This window comes from Lissotriton vulgaris, chromosome 4_1 (genome assembly GCF_964263255.1).
Source record: "Lissotriton vulgaris chromosome 4_1, aLisVul1.2, whole genome shotgun sequence".
Classification (NCBI taxonomy): Eukaryota; Metazoa; Chordata; class Amphibia; order Caudata; family Salamandridae; genus Lissotriton; species Lissotriton vulgaris.
Window position 1 is genome coordinate 147539007 of NC_141691.1, and position 22501 is coordinate 147561507.

At 47.7% G+C, this 22501-nt stretch overlaps 1 protein-coding gene across 1 annotated transcript in view; it reads right to left on the minus strand.

The window, feature by feature from the left end:
* Positions 1–22501, minus strand: part of ATRX (ATRX chromatin remodeler) — a 1771102-nt gene that overhangs the window by 1005160 nt on the left and 743441 nt on the right. The window lies entirely within an intron of this gene.

Genomic DNA, 22501 nt, shown 5'->3' on the forward strand with positions numbered 1-22501 from the left:
AGGAACTAGGATAATTGTGAGGGAGTGTTTGAGCTTCCGAACCAGTAATGGAATTAGCGGGAGAGGTGGAAAAGCAGAAGCAAATATCCCTGACCAGTTAATCCATAGCGCATTGCCTTAGGACAATAGGTGTGGATACCTGGATGCGAAGTTTGGGCATTTTGCACTGAGCTGTGTGGCGAACAGATCTATGTCTGGGAAGCCCCACATTTGGAAAAATGGGAGAAAAACTTTAGGGTGTAGTTCCCATCCGTGGATCTGTTGTCTTTGACGACTGAGCAGATGTGAAATTTGATTGTTTACTCCTTGGAGATGTTCTGCAAGGAGATATATTTTTTGAGGCATGGCCCATCTCCATATGCTTTGAGCTAGGTGTGAGAGCTGTAGAGAGTATGTCCCTTCCTTGTTGTTGTATGTAGTACATCGCTGTCACAATGTCTTTACGACCTAAGACAGCTTTGCCTACTAGATGTATCAAAAAAGCTTTCCGTGCTAGAAAAATTGCTAGCAGTTCCAGACAGTTTATGTGGAGTCGTTTTTGATGCAGAGTCCACATGCACTGAATGGTATGTTTTTAAAGACAAGCTCCCCAACCGGTGAGGGATGCGTCTGCTGTGAGCACTATCTGTGGTACCAGATCCATAAATGGCCGCCTTTGGAAAGGTTTTGTGTATTCCAACACTGCAGAGAGCTATGAGTGCGGCCATCTACCAACACCAGATCGGTTAACTGACCTTGAGCCTGGTTCCACTGATGTGCTAAGCATTCCTGTTGGGGATGCATTTGGAGTCTTGCATAAGGAACAATTGAAATGCAGATGCCATCATACCAATGAGTTTCATGAACACTCGAGCTGGTAATGAGTGTTGAGGCTGAAATTGTGATATTTGAGTTTGTATGTTGCGTATTCTGACAGGGTTGGGGTATGCTAGAGCCTTGCAAGTGTCTACTGTGGCTCCCAGGTACGTTTGCGTGTTGGAGGGTTGGAGATGAGACTTGGTGAGGTCACGGTGAATCCCAAGTCGTGAAGTAGCAGAACTGTTTTGTGAGTGTGTTATATGCAAATGTGTTGTGAGTTGGCTTTTATTAGCCAGTCGTCTTAGTAAAGGAAGGCGTGAAAGTGCTATCTTCTCAGGTGTGCTGCGACTACAGCCAAACACTTGGTGAACACTCTTGGTGTTGTTGTTACCCCGAACGGGAGAACTTTGAATTGGTAGTGTTGTCTGTCCACCACAAACCTAAGATATTTCCTGTGAGCTGGGTGAATGGGAATATGAAAGTAGGCGTCCTTTAAATCTAGAGTGGAAAGGAAGTCGCCTAGCTGAAGCAGTGGGCACACCTGTTGGAGTGTGACCATGTGGAAATTATCTGACTGAATATAGAGGTTTAGTTGTCTGAGGTCTAATATAGGCCTGAGAGAGCCATCCTTTTTTGGAATTAAAAAATATAGGGCGTATACCCCCTTCCCATGATGGTGTAATGGGACTGGTTCTATTGCATGTTTTTGTAACAGGGAGAGAACCTCTTGTTTTAAGAGTGTGAGGTGTTCTGGTGACATTTCACGCTCTTTTGGAAGGAGAGTTGGGGGGGTGGGGGTGTACATTTAAGTTCCAGGCAATAACCATACTGGATAATTTGTAATATTCAGTGGTCTGCGGTGAATGAATTCCAGACAGGTAGGAAGTGTGATGGTCGTCCCCAGACAGTAGTTAAATGATCGGTGGGTAGGGCAGGGAAGTCAGTGTTTATTGGCAGGGGTAGTAGTGCAGGTGGAATTACCTCTACCTCGTCCCTTATTTCCCTTGTAGCGGCCTCGAAAATAACCTCTGGGGGAGGCCAAGTGGTTGTTTTTATAAGAGGAGGAGGGAGTCTCTGACTACACTGTTTTTGAGCCACCTCTATAAAAGGAACGGCGAAAGAAACCCCTGCTAGAAGGAAATGTTAAGGTCCCCCCTGGACTTGGCAATGTTAGTGTCCTTTTTCATCTTTTCAAGTGAAGTGTGAACTGTTGGCCCAAAAAGATGCTCTTTATCAAAAGGCTGATCGAGTATGAAAGATTGGACCTCCTGCTTGATTCCAGAGGTTCATAGCCAAGCGTGCCGCGTAGTAGTATGCTGGTGTTGATGGCACGAGATGCTGTGCCTGCTGCATCCAGGGCACATTTTATGAAAGTATTGGTGATAAGCTTCCCTTCTTGAATGTGGTCATTAGCCTTTGTCTTGTATTCTTCAGGCAAGTGTTGGATGAGTTTTTCTAACTCATCATAGTGAGCTCTGTCATAGCGTGCTAACCAGGCCCGAGCATTGGCGATTCGCCAATGGTTAGCAGCCTGTGAGTCCACTAATTTGGCTGATGCGTCTATTACTTTAGACTCCTTATCAGGAGGAGGGGCGTCGCCTGTAGTTTGGGAATTAGCTCTTTTGCATGCATTAGATACGATAGGAGAGTCTAAGGGCAACTGTCCACTAATATATACAGGGTCTGTAGGAGCAGGCTTGTACTATTTATCCACTCTAGGGGTCAGTATTCTGGCTCTAACTGGGTCCTTAAAAACGTCGTCTAGGTATTTAATCATGCCCATGAGCATGGGCACAGTATTAGTGGATTTCTGTGAATGTCTTCACAAGAAAATCCTCCTATAGAGGGTCTGAGTGTAGCTCCACCCCGTGGTATTGAGCAGCCCTGTTAATAAATTGAACAAAGCCTATATTATAATAAAGTGGGGAAGGTCTGGAGTATTACAGGTCAGGGTCATTATTGCGATCCAGGTTTTTATTGTAATCTTTCCATGGATCAGTGTCATGTGAAATGTCCTCTGGTATGTCCTGATCCTCGTCCCCATCTCCATCCCAATAATCATCATCCTGTGGTTCAGGTGAAAATGGGGGTGGTGGTGAATTTGATGTTGTGATTAAAAGATGTGGGTTAGGTGGAGAAGGAGGTACGCAAGGGGGAGAAGGGTTAGTACCCATGACTTGCTTTTTCAGAGGGATAGGAGAGTCCTCAGATTTAGCTTCGGTGTGTTTTTGGAAGAGTGGCTGTAAGGTGTCCAGTTTCGGGATCGATATCTTCGGATGGAAGTTCCTTGGAAGGAGTGTCTTTCTCCTTAGGAATGGGTTTCGGTGTGGAAGATTTAGGGGGGTCTTTGTGCACCGAAGGTTCAGAGTCCGAATGCTTACTTTTAGAGTGTTTAGAACCTGAATCTTTCGGAGTGGGATGTTTCGGTGCGGAGGTTGACGGCTCCAAGCATTTGGGTGCCGAGGACTTCGGCGTGGACGATTTCGGTTCCGAAGTTTTTTTCGGCTCGAAGGCCTTCGGTGCCGAAGGGGTCTTCTGTGTCGGCGATGTAGGGAGTGGCACATGAGGCGGCTTATGCTTCGGTGCCGAAGGTGGTGTTTCGGTCCCGGAATGGAGTCAACTCGGGTCTGAGCCGGAAGGCTTGTCCTTATGTTTCGTAGCCGGGCCGGTGGGCGGGGCATTATAAAACTTTCTGTCGATGTTGACCCGAGCTCGAGAGCTCGAGAGTTTTTTTGGGTTATGTGGGAACATGGGGATTTGTACTCATGGTACGTTGACCCTAGGTGATGTTCAAGTCTTCTTCCAGGTCGGAGTATGCAACAGAGTGGTTCTTCTTCTTCAGCCTCTACTTCTGGACGGGAAAGCTCTGAATCTTCTCCAAAGATGTCCGTATGGAGCCGCTGTTGCTTTGCATTTCATGGCGTCGAGCCCCACGTTCACGAAGAGTCTATTTCCATTGAACGATCGACAAGCTTCGTAGTCCTTCTCGTCGTGTTCCGGGGATAAGCACAGGTTGCAGACATGGTGCAGGTCGGTGTGTGGGAACTTAGCACGACATCCGGGACACAGTTTAAATGGAGTCAGTTCCCTCGACTGCTGGCGTGGTTGACGCGGGTAGGCCCGACGAGCCTACCTCGAAGTTCCCGATTAAAGGTTTTAGAAATTCTACGATGCGCGTCAAGTGAGAAACCGCGATCGAAAGACAATACCATTGGGGGTAGAGGATTGCGCGTTGATGGGGTTCGAAAACAATACCAAACCGGAGCGCAGCAATACACATCCGAACTCTATTGTGAAAAAAAGACAATCTAAGGATAGAGTCAATGCCCATGCGCACTATCACCAAAAGGAGGAGTCATCTACCTCGTGACTACAAAGACTTCTTCGAAGAAAAACAAAGTGTAAACATCCCGGCCCAACACCAGATGGCGATATATGCTAAAGCATATGATCTACAGCTCATATAGCTCGAACACATCTTTTCCTGGTACCGTCCAGGTAGATCGCTTCGCTCTACTGGTACCAAACTTATGATGGTTCCCAGGATTCTTACCTCTAGCTGTGTGGGGACGAAGTTTGGCGATGGCATGGCCAACCTATGGAATACGCTTCCCATGCATATCAGGTGTGCTAGTTCACTAGCCTCATTTAGAAAGAGGTTAAAGACAAGGCTATTCCATATTTAATGCAAGTCTCTTTTGGGCTTACTGTAGCTCCTTAGCGCCAAGACACCTCTGGGTATTTGTGCGCTCAATAAGCTATATTAACATAACAAGGCTGATGGTGAATGGAGAAAGTCACACTGAATTGAGCTTTAGACTGTGAATCCCTAACCACCTGTAATCCTGAGAAGGTGGAAGTTGACAATACCATCAGTTTAATGGGACTCGCGGAAAGGATTGAGTAAGCAGACATGCTCACTACAAGAAATTGGGTTATTAGTTGAGGGGGGGTTAAGAACCCACCTCATAAAATAATCAGAATATTTGCCAGGGTGAACCCCTAAAGTCTCTAAATAAACATGAGCTGAACACCCTGGTAGCTAATGCACAGGCAATGTATAAAGTACTTATGCAATCAAGTTGAAAAGCAAAACAACAATCTCAAAACTAGAAAAATAGAGTAAAATGTAATGAATAAAATGACACCAAAATGACAAAAATACAATAAGGGGGAAACTGAGACATGAGTGTTCAAAGTTGTAAGTAAAATTAGCACCAAGAAGCAGAAATGAGCAAAGATAGTCTATGGAATGGTAGACTGGGACCTATGCACAATTTGGTGCTGACCACGATGGACAATGGGTTGAATGCACTAACCAGGTTCATCTTGGTCAAAGATTCTACCTTTTGGCTTTGCTTTGTAAGTTCCAATCCACCATTGGAGTACACTTTATGGAGCCCCCCATGAAAACTGTGGAGGTACAAGAGACAGAGTGTCAGGCAGCCTACAGCACAGGGGCAGGTGTAAATGATCAACTGGACAGTTGCAGGAAAGGCCTCTTGTAACTTGTTGCTTCCCTGTAGCTTGAACAGCAGGTCAGCTTTAAGACTCTGCAAATCCTTGCCCTGGGTACAGAAAGGAGAGCTGGTCCAGTTTTCTAGGCTCTGCTCAGTTCTCAGACACCTAGTTCAGACCTCTTCTGACTTTCCACAGGTCAGCGAGTGTTCTGAAGTGGGTACACTTTGGGCTTTTACAAGGTGGCCCAAGTCTTCGGGTTGGGGTATGGGCGAGTAGTGTAATCTGGTAATCCCAGTGTCCACTCGCGTTTAATGCTAAAATCCAGTTTGAGGCCGATCCTGTACCCACAGCAACCTAAGACATAATTCGGATAAAACAAAAGCTGAGTTTTCAGGAAGCAGATAGGGAACACACAAATTGTTTTGACATTCTGTTCCTTTGTTAGAACTGTGCGCCAAAAGTTATATATAAATCCAGCAGACCTGTCAAACAGACTGACTCTGTAATGTCAAAAAGAGGACCACAGTGACCGTTGCTTGTCTGGCTAGTGAGACACAAAAAAAAACATGCCCAAGTGTCAGCTAACATTTGCCTGTGACGTACAAATTACTTACTTTCAGTAAAGTCTTAACTGGCAAAGATTCATCTAGCTTCAGATTTTTTACCTTCGAACAGTGACACTCCTAGTACGGCCAGGGGGCCGGATGCGGCCCGCCTGACCTTTACATGCAGCCTCCTGGTCAAGAGCCGCACTGCACTAATGTTTACGTGACTCAGCACGGACATAAGAAATATGTCAAATAAACTAGCAAGCATTTATTCAAAGGTTTATTGAAATTAAAGAAAGGAAGTAAGGAATGCGTTACTTACCTGTAAATGCAGTTATCCAGTATTGGTATCTTTCTTAGATTCACATGCCTGAATCATTCCCCGTCTTCGGGATGGGAGTCCCCGGTACATTAATAAAGTAATGTCACAGACATATATACATAGTAATGGGCCAGAGGCCTCATTAGTAACATATCCATGTCCTTCTGTGAAAAGGACCAAAGTTTGGCTAAGAGCCAATCAGCTATCACCACCCTCTGGAACCTTCCTGGAAGGAGCTCTAGTCCCTCAGATTTTTGTAAGCACAGTGCTAAGTAGGCATATAACTGAGAGAACTAAAGTGAGCCCTTCCAGGGGAGGTGGGTGGGGTCTATACGTCTGATCAACTATTTGTTAACTATGGATCGATCAGAACAGGTCATGCAGCCTCAAAACGTTCTATTTCGAGATAGATAGTTTTGTGTATCAAGCTTGCTTACCAGTTGGCGCAGAAGACTCTCTGGTTTTCTCCCAAGGCGCATTCCACCAGGGGTAGGGCTGCGACTGCGGCTTTTCTCCATAATGTGCCCATGTCTGAGATCTGTAAGGCGGCGACCTGGAGGTCAGTCCATACATTTACCAGACATTACTGTCTTGATTCTGACAATAGAGCAGATACCCAGGTAGGCCAGGCATCCTTGCGGGATCTGGTGAACAGCTGAGTACTTGGCTGTTATGATTGGTTTTTGGTTGGGTCATGTACTTCTCATTTACCTGCAGGTGGTTGATGGGCTTGCTATTCTATTCAGTGCTTATGACTATTGATGAGGATCCCCTGGAAGAGAAGGATAAGTTGCTTACCTGTAGTCCTAGTTCTCTTCCAGGGGTATCCTCATCAAAGTCATAAGCAACCCACCCGCCTCCCCAGGTAAAGGAGATTTGTGCGTCTCTGACTAATGGTTGAGCCCTGACTTCAGGGTTATGCAAAGAACAACTGACCTGTCACCCCTGAGGCATGATGGGAAGCCTGGGGTCATGGCTGCCTTAAAGGTACAGTGCCAGTGTTTGTTGAAAATGCTTTCATTTTCTATGTTATTGCTTTTTAATGCAGCCTGTGGCTAACAATGTCTATTTATTAGCAATTTTCAGGATTTATGAGTGTTTTTACTCATTAACCCCGTCGCTGCTCAAGACGAGCTCAGCTCGTCATGCAGTACACTGGTCGTGTGCTCATGATGAGCTGAGCTCGTCATGAACAATGGAAAATCAGAGAATGCAGCGCCGCGGGGGAAAACCTCTAGCAGCCAAGGTGTTAAAACACAAAGTTCAAGGGCTATTGGACCGAATGTGTTTTTTATTTCCTTGCTAATTTCAGTGCATGTATGAGTGATTACATTGTTTAGCCTCAGTTTTGGGGCTGCATTGGTATGAGAAAAAATAATATATATGTACATACATATATGTGGAGTGAGATATATATGTTTTTCCATATATATTTGTATATTGTTTCCGGGGTCCAGCACATGGGCGGGAATATTCAGTGCTTATGACTATTGATGAGGATCGTATATAACAGGAGGGAGAGTAAGGGAAATTACATAAAATATGTGAGGTGGGAACTCCTGGTCCCCGGGATTAATAGTAACAACAAAGAAGGAGTACCCCCTGAGGGAGAGGAAAACAGTAATTAGCTATTTCCTACTATGTATTTCTAGGCTAGCTCTATGTGCCCCAACCCGTTTACCGGACAGTGCTTGTCCTTTGAGAAGACCTTTGAGAAGACCCCTCACTCACCAACCTAGTTTTAGAGAATTTTTGTAATGGTTGAAACAAGTAGACCTAGTTTACGTTATAATTTTGCACATAGCACAGCTATTTTTAATTATTTTTAATATATTACACTTCTCGAGACACCAAAGCCTTCCTAACTAGGCAAAGGTGCCACATTGGTTTTATTGGGGTTCAGACGCTCAAGAATAAAGTCTTGAACGGAGTAGTACTGGCCTTTTTTAATATACCCTCTCACAGTAATTATAAGCACATATAAAAAAAGAAACAATTACCCGCTCCACTGTAGTCAGGTGTCGCAGCACACCCTATAGGCACTCGGCCTATGGGGTGGGTCCCCAATGATGAAGCATGTCACCAACTAGGTTGGTGAGTGAGGGGTCTTCTCAAAGGACAAGCACTGTCCGGTAAACGGGTTGGGGCACATAGTGCTAGCCTAGAAATACATAGTAGGAAATAGCTAATTACTGTTTTCCTCTCCCTCAGGGGGTACTCCTTTGTTGTTACTATTGATGAGGATCCTCTGGAAGAGAACTGCAGTTGCAGGTAAGTAACGCATTCCTTATCCAGTATTACGATATCTTTCATAGATTCACATGCCTGAATCAGAGTAGCAAGCAATGACAAGCACATTTCGAATGGTACAACATAAAATCTCACTAAATAATAACATATCAAATGTGAAATGCAAAAGGTACCAAAATGCAATATCGGAGAGAAATGTGAGAGCATACAGTAGGAAGGTGGGATGAAAGAGAAGGATTACCTCTAGTGAAATAGATGACGGAGCACAGCTTGTCCCACTGCTGCACCTTTCCTAAGATCAGTATCCAAGCAATAGTGCCTGGTAAACGTATGCGGCGTCTTCCATGTCGCCGCTTTGCAGATGTCAGTAATGGGCACGCCAGCAAAGAGCGCCACGGAGGTTGAGACTGCTCTAGTGGAATGAGCATGAACCTTGGAATGCAGAGGATGTCCTGCCTGCTGATGACAGAAGAAAATAGCTGCAGAGATCCACAGCGTGAAATACTCTGCTTAGTCAAGGGAAGACCTTTCCTAGGTCTACTAAAAGCAACGAATAGTTGGTTAGATTTTCGAAATGTCGGTGTTCTGTGAATGTAGAATTTAAGACAGTGTTTGAGATCAAGAGAGTGAAGAGACCTCTCTGCTGCTGATTGTGGATTCGGAAACAAAGAGCGCAGGACTATAGACTCATTAAGATGAAAGGCAGATGGAACCTTTGGAATGAATTTAGGATTAGTCCTTAGAATCACTCTGTCGTTTTTAAATTGGAGGAAAGGTTCTTGAATTGAAATTGCTTGGAGCTCACTCACTCGTCTCGTCGAAGTAAGAGCCAGAAGAAGTGCCGTTTTCCAGGAAAGATATTTAATATCAGCTTTGTGTATAGGCTCAAAGGGATGTTTCATTAGTTGCGCAAGCACAATGTTAAGCTGCCAGGTAGGTGGTAAAGTCTTTACCGGAGGGAACGTTCTGAACAAGCCTTTAACCCCTTGGCTGCTGGGGCTATTCCCCTGCTGTGCTGGGGGGCGCGCACAGCGCCCCCATGCTCATGACGAGCTCAGCTCGTCATGAGCCACGGTGCTCCGGTGCTCATGACTAGCTCAGCTCGTCCCGACCACGCCCGTTTAATGGAACGTTCAGCACAGCAGGGGAATTAGCCCAGCGTGCGAGCGTTCCATGGGCCATGACGAGCTCAGCTCGTCATGAGCACCGGAGCACCGTGGCTCATGACGAGCTGAGCTCGTCATGGGCATTGAAGGGGTTAAGATACTGTTTTATGAGTCTACTGGACCAGAGGGAAGGACCTGCAGAGGAACGTCTGAAGCGAGATATTGTGGCCAAGTGAACCTTAATCGAAGCATGAGCAAGACCAGAGTTTGACAGATGTAGAAGGTAAGGCAAAATCTGTGCAGGAGACGAAGAAAGAGGGTGCACCTTTTTTGATTTGCACCAGATGCAGAATCTCTTCCATTTCAGGGAATATGTTTTGTTGGTACTGTCAGCTCGAGCTCGGGCCAAAACAGCTCTGCAATCTGAATTCTCTGAACTCAGGAGCCAAGCCGATAATTTGAGAGCTGCTGGATCCGGATGCTGGACTTGCTGTTGGTTCATTGTGAGGAGAGAGGGGAACGGCTTCAATGGGATTGGTGGTTCCAGCGATAGGAGATGAAGCTCCGTGAACCAGTGCTGGCGCTGCCAAACTGGAGCAATTAAGATAAGGGTACAATGTTCCGCGTTCAGCTTCCGGAGGACCCTGGGTATCAGGGGAAATGCGTACGCAAAGACGTTGAACCATGCTATCAAAAATGCATTCCCTAGAGACCCCTTTTGGGGACGCCAGCTTGCGTAATGTTGGCATTTGGCGTTCTGTCTGGTTGCGAAAAGGTCCAGGTGAGGCGTGCCCCATTGGGAGAAGATGTGACTGAGAAGTTGCTGATCCAATTCCCATTCGTGGCACACAGAGCACTGTCTGCTCAGTGATTCTGCGAGGACATTGTCCATTCCTGGGAAGTATTCCGCACGAAGGGAAATGTTGTGAAGAAGCAACCAGTTCCAGATTCTTGAGATTCGTGAGACAACGTCAGAGAACGGGTCCCCTCTTCTTGGTTTATATAGTGCATTGTCGTGGTATTGTCTGTTCACACAATCATCAGGGAATTTTTGATCCGAGGACGAAATGCTCGAAGAGCTAGGTAAACTGCTCGTAACTCGAGGAGGTTGAAGTGCAGTTGGCGCTTGGAGGGGAACCACCGTCCGCTGATCCGGAGTTCTTGGAGGAATGCTCCCCAACCTTCCAGGGACGCATCTGTTACGATATGCGGAGAGACTGGAAGCAAGAGAGGCAAGCCTTGCAAAAGGTTCTGCGGGTGAATCCACCACTGTAGAGCTTTCACCATGGGAGTACTCACGCGGATGACATCGTCGAACGATCCCGTACACTGGATCCATTGAGTTGACAGCGCATCCTGAAGAGGGCGCATGTGAAGGCGACAGTGCAGAACTAACAGGATGAAAGAAGACACCATCCCAAGCAGAGACTTGTAAAGGCGCACCGTGAGTGATCTTTTGGATTGTATATGGGCCGCTAAGGACGTCAGCTTCGTTTGACGCTCCAGTGATGGAAATGCTTTCTTTTGGGCCGTATCGAGGACAGCGCCCAGGAAGGTGAGACGTTGGGTAGGGTGAAGGACGGATTTGTCTTGATTGAGAGTGAGGCCCAAGTTGTCAAAAAGCTGAAGACAGACGTTGGAGGACTAGGCCACGCCTGCAAGAGAAGGTGCCTTGACGAGCTAGTCAACCAAGTACAGGAAGACTTGGTGATGTTGCTGCGGGAGGTACACGGCCACTGGAGACAGGCATTTTGTGAAAATGCGTGGCGCTGACTTCAGGCCGAAGAGAAACACCCGAAACTGGTAGTGTTTGCCCACCACAGCGAACCTGAGGAATTTTTTGTGATTCCGGTTGATAGGCAAGTGAAAATAGGCGTCTTGAAGGTCTAGAGACACCATGTAGTCATCCGCATTGAGGAGTTGTAGCACCTGCTGAACAGACACCATGCGAAATGACTGTTTTTTTGAGATACTTGTTTAGGTTTCTTAAATCCAATATAGGTCTCCATTTTTTCTCCTTTTTTCGGACCAAGCAAAAATCAGGAATAGAACCTCTTGCCCCGTTGGCCAAGAGGGACTCTTTCTATAGCACCTTTCCCGAGAATTAGTGAGAGTTCCAAAAGCAGAAGATGTAAATGTTTGTGGAGCATTGGACGAGAAGGGGTCTGAGGTGAAGTTTCTATGAACTCCAGAGAGTGTCCGAACTGAACTAGTTGAAGGACCCATCGATCCGTAGTTCTCTTTTTCCAATTGTGTAGAAAAGACAAGATTCTTCCTCCAATCTTGATTGGTAGAGAAGAAATGGAGACCTGTGGCAGAGAGAAGTCATTGCCTTCTGGCTGTCTCCTTCTGTCTTCTCCTTTTCCACGAAAGGAAGACTTTGTGTAAGACAACTGTTGCTGCTGTTGTCGCTGTTGATATTGTGGCCGATATTGCTGATTTGATGAGTAAGAGGAACGGTAACCTTGAAAATCTCCTCTCGTAGAAGATTGTAGAATCTCCCTCTTGAGCCACGAAAAGGAGGACTTTTGAACTGGAGGGTACCCAACGCCCTCGCGGTATCTTTTTTAATTCCTTGAAGCGCCTCATCTATGTGATCGCCGAAAAGTAACTGGCCGTCGTAAGGCATGTCAAGCACCTTGGTTTGCACCTACGGACGGAAGGCAGTAGCTTTCAGCCAACCTTGGCGTCGCAACACCGCAGCCCCAGCCAGTTGGCGAAAACCCGCAGATGCGATATCCATCGCACAATCGATGATTTCTGAGGCTGAGCGTTCACCCTCTAAGATAATCTTCTTAGCCTCTTCCTTTTCCTGTTCTGGTAAGGATCCCAAATATGGAGCAATATCAGCCCACATTTGACGGTTATAACGCCCTAACAGTGCCAAAGAGTTGGAAGCGCGCACTGTTAATGCGGACATAGAAGAAAAACGCTTCCCAATATTATCTAGTTTTCTTCCGTCTTTATCCGGAGGAGCAGTCAGTGTAGCAGAGGGATTTTTCGATTTATGCTGCGCTGCTTGAGTGATGACCGAATCCAGTTTGGGATGGCCAGTAAGGCAAGCTGGAGCCGTGTCCGGAGCCCTATATTTCTTGTCCAGTCTAGGCAGCACTGGGGGCAAAGAAGAAGGGTTTGCATGATGTTAACCCCCTGATCCCAAATGTAATCGATGATAGGGATGGACCCGACAGCCTTCTTGAACGGTTCCTTAAAATCATAAAGGAAACAGTCTTGCTGATGAGTGGTCATAGGAATTTTGAACCGCAAAGCTGCCCTTGCAAGAATATTATGGAAACCCCCGATATCCTCAGGGGGAGAATCAGCTTGCGTAGGCACAGGAGAAGCTGGACAGGGAATGACATAATCGTCCCATTCATCATGTGTCGATTGTGAGTCTTGAAGTTCCCCTTCTTCATGTTGTTGTTCCTCCTCTTCATCATCTGAGGATGGCGGAGGCTGTGAGGTGGCAGGGTCAGGCTGAAGTATCAGAGGCGAAGGCCTGGGCCTAGGAGGTGAAGAAACCACTGGAGGTGGTGGAGGCGTAGGCGAAGATGGGAACCTCCGTTTGTAATCAGAAATTAATAACTTAAGGTCAGTGACTATAGACGCTGGCGGACAAACCATAGGCTGAGGAGGAGGCTGGTATTCTTCATGGTAATCTACCTGCTCTTCCTGTTCCTGGCCCTCATAATCTGAACTCTGGTGGTATTTGACGTTCAGTTTGGATGGGCTGGGCTGGTAGCCGTGCTGAACATAGAGCCATCATCTGAGTCATCCTCGTCTAGGAGATGCCCAGGTGCGAAAGCCTGGACTCTGCTTGGGGAAGTCAAGGCTGGTGTCGGCACGCGTTTGGTGATTTTAAGGTGAACATACGCACTTTTGAAGGTAGGTTCCGTCATCGTCGACGGCTGATCCAGATGGTATCGTCGACGGTTGCGGCATCAAAGGTGACTGTCGTCGATGGCTTCGTCGACGATGGCCTCGTCGACTACTTAGTCGACGGCGATGGCCTCGAAGCTTTCGTCAACGTCGATGGTGCTTTCGTCGACATCGATGACGCAGTCTTCGTCGACGTGGGAGTGCTAGTCGATGGCGATTTAAGAGACGTCGGCGATTTCTTAATTTTAATTATCGATGAAATGGACATACCAGTCGACGACGAGGAAGTTGTAGACGTGGACATTGAAGAAGACGCCACAGAAGTGGAGATGGTAGTCGTCGACGCAGTCACAGGCAAAGCTGTCGAAGGTATCCAAACCAGTTATCCAAAGGCAATGCTATATGGATGAACTGGTCAGGAATATTTGCCTATGCTTTTCCGCCTCTCCCACTCGTTCCATCGGAAACTCAGACAAACATCTCTCACGCTAATACTGGTAGCTGCAACAACATGGGCACGTCAACCCTGGTTCACAACCCTGTTGGAACTCTCTCTGGTACCACATCAAAAATTACATTTAAATCCCAGTCTCCTCACACAGAGCCATGGAGTAGTCAAACACCCAGATCCCAAACAATTGAACCTCGCGATCTGACTCCTGATGGCATAGAGTTTGGTTATCTGAACCTTCCACCAAACTATTTGAACATTATCAAGGAAGCTAGAAAGCCTACCACAAGAGCTTGCTATGCAGCCAAATGGAAGCAATTTGTTATCTATTGCAATAACAACATCGACCCTCTGGATTCTTCAATACAAAACATTATCTGTTACCTGCTACACTTACAGCAGTCATCTTTGGCCTATACATCCATTAGACTGCATGTCACTGCAATTGCAGCCTATCTTAAGAATAGGCAACATTTGTCGCTCTTCAGAGTGCCTGTAAGCAAAGCATTTATGGAAGGATGGAAAAGTTATACCACCACGACTCACCTGCCCCAGTGTGGAATCTTAATATAGTCCTCACAAGGTTAATGGGCTTACCATTTGAACCCATGCACAAATGTGAGCTACAGTTCCTTACTTGGAAAACGGCTTTCCTCATTGCAATCACTTCATTGAGGAGAGTGGGTGAACTTCAGGGACGAACAATAGAAGAACCCTTTTTCCAGTTACACAAAGACAAAGAAGTTCTTCACACCAATCCCAAATTCTTACCCAAGGTAGTACCTGCATTTCACATTCATCAGTCGGTTGAATTACCTGTTTTCTTCCCTCAACCTGACTGTTGCAGAAATAGCTCTACACACCTTAGATGTTAGAAGAGCACTGTTGTATTGTATTGAAAGGACCAAATCTTTTCGTAAGACCAAAAAACTTTTTGTTGCTTTCGAACCACCTCACAAGGGCAATCCTATATCCAAATCGGGTATTGTTAGGTGGATCATTAAATGTATCCAGATTTGCTACGTAAAAACCAAAAGGACTAACTGTACCTCTTAGAGCACATTCCACTCGGAAACTAGGAGCTCTATGGCTTTTTTAGGCAACATCCCATATAACTGGCATTTGCAAAGCTGCAACATGATCCACACCATACACATTCAACAAACACTATTGTGTAGATGTGTTAGCCAGACAGCAAGCTAATGTGGGCCAAGCAGTTCTCAAAATGATGTTTCAGACAACTTTATCAGTTACAGGATAGCCACCGCTCTGGGGAGACTGCTGTATAGTCTATGCATAAGCATGTGATCTACAGCCTTCATGCCTCGAACGGAAAATGCTACTTCCCCAGTATGCATCTGTTCTTGGCACGTGGTCTGTAGAATCTCATGCGCCACCCACCTCCCCGGGCACCTGTAGCTGCTGTAGTTCTCTTGATACTATACATACTTACACATGGCCATCTCTATTCTATACTACTACTTCATTCTCTCCCCCTCTGCGGGGAAAAAATCTGAAGATGGAGTCGATGACCATACGCACTTTTCGCTGAAAGGAGGTGTCACCTACCTCATGATTAGGAAGACTTCTTCGGAAAAAAAAAAACAGCGAACATCCAGACCCAACACTAAATGGCGATCTATGCATAAGCATGAGATTCTAAACCTCTACAAGCCAAGAACAGATGTATACTAGGTAAGTAGCAATTTCCTTCTCCTGACTCTCCCTTTCTGTGCGGCTGTCCTTTCCTTTCTTTGCCAGTCTTTTTGCTGTGTCCGTCCTACTTTCTCTGAATTTTTGCCTTGCTGCTCCTCTGACTATCTCACACTCACTTTCTCTGCCTGTTCCTACTCCCCTTCTCTCACTCTCTTCACTGCCATCCCCCTCTACTGTGCTAGCATTAGGGAAAGGACCCTTAGCGACTAACAACCCCAGCAGTTTTATCAATGCTTTAGTTTTGAATGGGTGCCAGAGAAACGTTTCCAAATCGTGATTTGTATGGCTCTGAAATTCCATTGCCCAAGCATGACTCACCCGCCTGCATGGCTTAATCTGCAGGATGGAACTCAATAGATGGCACCTCTGGAGCCTTGCAGTTTTTCTGTGCTATCAGCTAGTAACTCACACTTGACTCACTTATTGCAGTGAATAACCAAAGGGAGGGGATACATTTTAAGCCTTTAAGTTTCAAATAATGTTCTATTATGCTGACTTTATGCATTGACTGCTTTCCCTACAGCTTGTAAAATCTTAAGCAATCAAATGTGTTGTTGATCTGTGAGGGGGTGGTTCCATGGAAATTAGAAACATGGATTGACAATCCACGCCTTTCCACCTGGCTTTTTTTCTGTTTCGCTGGATTGCCACCGGAGGAGGTGATGGAGAATCTTGCCTCCGACTGGCTGGTGATGGGCCTGGAACGTTACACTAGGAAGATTTGGGGGGCGGTGCCAGTTGTGTTGGGGGGGGGCAGGGAGAGGGTGGACTGGCCCACCAGCTGGCCCCCTGACACACGAGGACACTGGGTCCCACATCCGTGGCCACGCAGAGGCTGGACAGATAGTGTGAATCGGTAGCTGGACAGCACATGGCTGGTCTCCCCTTCCGTAGGCACAAAAGAGACGAAAGGCAGACTGACGTGGACGGGAGGTAGCCATGAGGCCTAAGGATCTGGCCATAGCTCGAGAATCCTTGAAGCAACAAAGTGCGATCAAACAGCATGTCTATTGAAGTAGACTGGACAGCCCCTGAGAAGCCAGAAGTTATCAACCAGGCGTAGCGTCTAGGAGCTACCAACGCGGCAATCATTCTGCCCAGTCAGCAGTAACCTGTCCACATCGTTTGGTGAATTAGTTTGCATCTCGCCCATCTGCAACTGCTATAGAGAGAAAGGCCCGTGCCTCCTCCGGGAACTGAGGCAGCACCTGCATGACCATCTCCAAGGTAGTATGGTAGTATTGGCACCAGAGGCAAGCTGTATTAACAGACTGAAATGCCAAGCTGGGGGAAGAAAAAATTGTAGAAAGCTGGCTCTGTGTGCACACTATACCTCATTTTGTTATAGTATATAGAGTCCAGTGGAACCCCAAAGGTAGGCAGAGGTAAAAGTATTTAGCACCTTACTCTCTATTTGTGGTAGTGTGGGCGAGTAGTAAGGCTGTATCAGATGGTAGTGTGTAGCATTTGTTGTACACACTCAATCAGCAAAATGAGGTCACACACACGGAAACTGAATTCGGACCAATTTTGTCTGTATAAAAATTTAAATTTTTTATTTTTATTTTATTTCTAGAACCAAGCCAAGCCTGCCACAGGTAAGTGAAATAAATGCTTTGCAAAATAGTATGCAGTGTTTACAAGTGAATGGAAGTTCAAATGCAGTTGTTTGAAATACAGGTAAGTCAAGGTATTGAAATTACTGTACAGATTACTTTGAGTTACTTTTCAGGTTACTTTTTACATTACTTTTTCTACTCCGTGTGATATGCCTACGTGGCACATTGGAACATTTCCTAGAGAAAAGGTACGTAAAATCAGTTTTGCACAATAGTTATATTTCAAGTTTCCATAAAAATCAACTCCACGTCAATAGGTTCCTATGGAGAGAAATGGAGTTAACGGTTACCAGGTAAGTAATCGGTCTTTGGGGTCGAGTTTCTGGGGTTAGAACAAGGGCTCCCCAATAGTCAGTAATGCACTCTCGTTACACCCTCAGCAGCACTAGGGTGGCCGGGTGCAGAGTGTTGAGGCCCAATGTTATCCAATAGGAGATAGGGGGCCTCCAGTTGGTGGCTGCTGATGAGCAGGCCACTTGGTTGTAGGAGCAAAGCACCTGGTGTTAGGCTAAGGGGATCCGGTTTAGTACCCAAAGTGCACCGGCAGCGGCGCTGGGGCGGCTGGGTGCAGGGTGCTGTTTGGGCGTAAAGTGCCCTGTTGTTTTCAATGGGGATTTTCGGTTTTGATTATTAGTTGCAGGCTTGGTCCAGGAAGACTTCCGGGAGAAACCAACAGCTGGGCGGGTAAGTTGGAGGGTTCAGGGACGTAGTTGCACCTCAGGTTCTTTTCTCCAGGGAGCAGGATGGCTGGATACAGGGGTGTCTTTTGAGGTCGGATTTCACTTTACCGGGACACTTGCGGTTGGGGGTCTCCATTCAGAGGCTGCCGACTACGGCGGGAGGTCCTGGAGGGGTCAACCCATGGTGGACTCGGACTCTGGAGCGCTGGGAGACCTCGCTGGGACCGGTGGGCCACTCAAACTCGGGCCGTAGGCGATAGGTGCAGTGGTAGTTACAGGCATCGGGTTTCTTTGTCCTCAGCAGGCTCACAGCCTGTTTTTGGAGTTTCTTTTGAACAGGGCTACTGTTTACAGGAGATCCGTTCTATGTTGAAGGCAGTCAGTCCTCCCATGGGTTCTGGAGGTCGCTGGGTGTGGGACAAGACTATTTTTGGCGCAGGATCTCTGGAAACTGCAGACGGGCAGTTAGGGCTGGGGCCAAGTTAGTTGTTCTCTGCAGTCTCCTTTGCTGGGCGTCTTCTTTCGTCCTTTTTAGGTCTCACCTATGCAGTGCTTAAGCGTTGCTTAGGGGGACCTTTAGCCATCGCTTAGGACTTTTGCCTAAACGCGTGCATGTTTTCCATTCGTTTGTATTGCAACTCGTGCACGTTTGGCGTTTCCCTTGCGGGTGGGAGCAGCAGTGCCATCTGTTTTTAATTATCGTGATCACCGTCAATGCAAAGTATGCACGCATTTAAGCAAAAGTAAACGCTGTGCATGTCTGGTCCCTGTTACCATTCAGAGACTGCTTGTTGTTTCTAATATTCTGCCTCTTTCTGCTCTCCCATGTGCCCCTTTCGAGATACTCTTCTCCTTCCGCATGCTGCCAGCACCCTCCTACCAAATAGTCGTCCACCACCACCACCACGTTCACCAAGCCCACCACCACCACGTCCACCACCACCACGTCCACCACCACCAAGCCCACCACCACCACGTCCACCACCACCAAGCCCACCACCACCACGTCCACCACCACCACGTCCACCACCACCACGTCCACCACCACCACCACGTTCACCACCACGTCCACCACCACCATGTCCATCACCACGTTCCCCACCACCACGTTCCCCACCACCACGTTCACCAAGTCCTCCACCACCAAGTCCTCCACCACCAAGTCCTCCACCACCAAGTCCTCCACCACCAAGTCCTCCACCACCAAGTCCTCCACCACCAAGTCCTCCACCACCAAGTCCTCCACCACCAAGTCCTCCACCACCAAGTCCTCCACCACCAAGTCCTCCACCACCAAGTCCTCCACCACCAAGTCCTCCACCACCAAGTCCTCCACCACCAAGTCCTCCACCACCAAGTCCTCCACCACCAAGTCCTCCACCACCAAGTCCTCCACCACCACCACCACGTCCACCACCACCACCACGTCCACCACCACCACCACGTCAACCACCACCACCACGTCAACCACCACCACCACGTCCACCACCACCACCACCACCATGTCCACCACCACCACCACCACGTCCACCACCACCACCACCACGTCCACCACCACCACCACCACGTCCACCACCACCACCACCACCACCACGTCCACCACCACCACCACGTCCACCACCACCACGTCCACCACCACCACCACCACCACGTCCACCACCACCACCACGTCCACCACCACCACCACCACGTCCACCACCACCACCACCACGTCCACCACCACCACCACCACGTCCACCACCACGTCCACCACCACCACGTCCACCACCACTACCACCACCACCACGTCCACCACCACCACGTCCACCACCACCACGTCCACCACCACCAAGTCCACCACCATCAAGTCCACCACCACCAAGTCCACCACCACCAAGTCCACCACCACCACCTACACCACCACCACCGTCCACTACCACGTCCACCACCACCACCAGCACTACGTCCACCACCACGTCCACCACCACGTCCACCACCACGTCCACCACCACGTCCACCACCACGTCCATCACCAACCAGCACCACCACGTCCGCCACAACGTCTACCACCACCGCCTACACCTAACACCACCACCACCGCCTACACCACGTCCACCACCACGTCCACCACCACGTCCACCACCACGTCCACCACCACCACGTCCACCACCACCACGTCCACCAGCACCACGTCCACCACCAGCACTACGTCCACCACCAGCACTACGTCCACCACCAGCACTACGTCCACCACCAGCACTACGTCCACCACCAAGTCCTCCACCACCACCACCACCACCACCCCGTCCACCACCACCACCCGTCCACCACCACGTCCACCACCATGTCCTAAACACTTATAAGATCCCAAAGGCGAGACCTATTGGCTATGCCAATGCTTGTTCTTCTTAGGTTGTGCCCCCTAAAAATTGTATTTAGGGGGCGTTTTAGGGGTCTCGAGGTCAGTAGTCAATGGGCTACTGACCTTAGGGTGACTACACCCTTGGTGTGCTCACCCCACGTGAGCACAATCCCTAATCCTGATTGGGCAGTGCCTGGCATCTGCAAGATGGCAGGCAATGAAGAGAGGGCTTAAACTCGCCTCCCCCACCTTAGGGGTGGAGTTGGCAGAGGTGGACACACCTTCTGGGCTGGTTAGTTTTTCCCACCTGTCTTCCTGCCGAAAAGAAGGGAAGACAGGAAGGTGGTCTGCTCCTAATTGCAGGAGAGGCTGGGGGTCGCATTACAAAGGCTGCCAGGCCTTTGAAGCTCCCTGCCATAGATGGCACCTTTGCCTAGGAAAGGCTTGGTTTCTGAGCTCATGGAACAAAGGCTCCCACCCCAGGAGTCCAGAAACATGTCTTTGGGTGGCAGTCTGGTGTGTACAAGTCAGGGAACCCACCAGAGGCTTATCGTTTCTCAGCAGGCATATGTAAGATGCCCTCTGTGTGCATTTTTCATTAAATCACGCACTGGCATCAGTGTGGGTTTAATATGCTGAGAAGTTTGATACCAAACTTTTCAGTTTTCAGTCTAGCCATTATGGTGCTGCGGAGTTCGTAATGACAAGCTCCAAGCACCATATACTTCTAATGGCAGCATTTCACTTACACTGTCTAAGGATGGACTTAGACACTGTAGGGGTACAGGGCTCATGCAATTGTACCCTCACCACTGGTATGGGGCACCCAGCTAGAGGGGTGACTGATCTATGCCAGGGTAGTGGGTTGTAGACATAGCACACAGGATGTGTGCCATGTCGACTCTTCACTTTGTTCTGCACCAAAAACAAGTAGCCTGCAAAGGCAGTGTGTGTGTGTCAAGGTACAGGGCCTTTAAGTGTGACACAATAAGTGCTGAAGCCCTAGAGGCCTTCCCTGGTCACAGTTTCCTGGGTACCAGTGGTACCATTTACCAGAGGCTGCCCTGCGACCAGAGTACCAATTGGGTGTAAAGGTACAGTTTTGGGGAAAGAACACATGCCCTGTGAACCTGATTGGCAGGGACCCAGGGCACATCAAGTTAAAGTGCATCAGTAGTCTGGCAAAAAGTGTGGGGGTTACTGCAACAGAAACTCCTCTTCCTACAGTTCCACACCGAAAGGATCCTGAAGAACAGAGTGCGGAACACCACGTGCAAACCCGATGGCGGAAAGAAAACAATCCAACTATTGAGTCGATGCCCATGTGCACTATCACCGAAAGGAGTCATCTTACCTTGTGACTGGAAAAGACTTCTTCAAAGAAAAACAACTTGCAAACATCTGGACCAAAAACTGGACGGCAGTAGTATGCAAAGCCTGTGTATCTACAGCACACATACCTTCTAACACCCACTTTCCTACAAGGTGGACCTGCATGTACCTCTGTAGCTTGGCCAACGAAGAATCCCCCTATAACTAAGATGTCCTCAATTGCCCTGTCCTGATGAGACCCTTATCCCTACGGGTCGAAACGCCGTCGACGCCATAGGAATTGAACCATAACAGTGCCTATGACTGTAGATAGGCTCTGTGCGATTATTGCCTGTATCACTGGCTTTGGTCATTTTCCTTCCCCTCTTTTAGGTTATCCCATAGAAACCACTGTCCAATATGTATTCACCTTGAGTTGTTTTTGTTTCTGGTTCTCACAACACCACTTGGGACACTTTGCACCCCTGTTTTCTGGATATTATGTGTATAAATGTATATTGATGCTACTAATGCTTTGAAATACAAAAAGCTTTTTGATTACAAACTCGATATACTGGTTGTCTTCCTTTTTTTGCATCCCCTGTAAACCCTCTTTTTGAATTGCTATTAAGCTACATATTGACACGGTATCCTAAGAGTATTAACCACTGGAACCTTTGTTTTCCTGACAAACCGCTGCCCTGGTTCCTATGTGAGTAGGGTTCCCTTGTTTTTCCGGAGTCAAAATCTAAATGGCTGGCGTTCCATCAACACATCTTCGAAGGGGTTGGTAAGACTATGAAGGTAGGTCCGAAAGGGCAGTGCCCCATAGGGAAGTCAGACAAACTAATTGGTTAGTTCATACAAGAGTGTTTTCCAAAGGGAACGTAGACGTTGAAAGCACCAACAATACCATCGAGGACAGTAAACAACTACACTGAACTGAATCGAAGTACGGATTGAAGGCACATACGTCTGAACACGACTGATGAGTAGACAATCTAACAATTTAGTCAGGT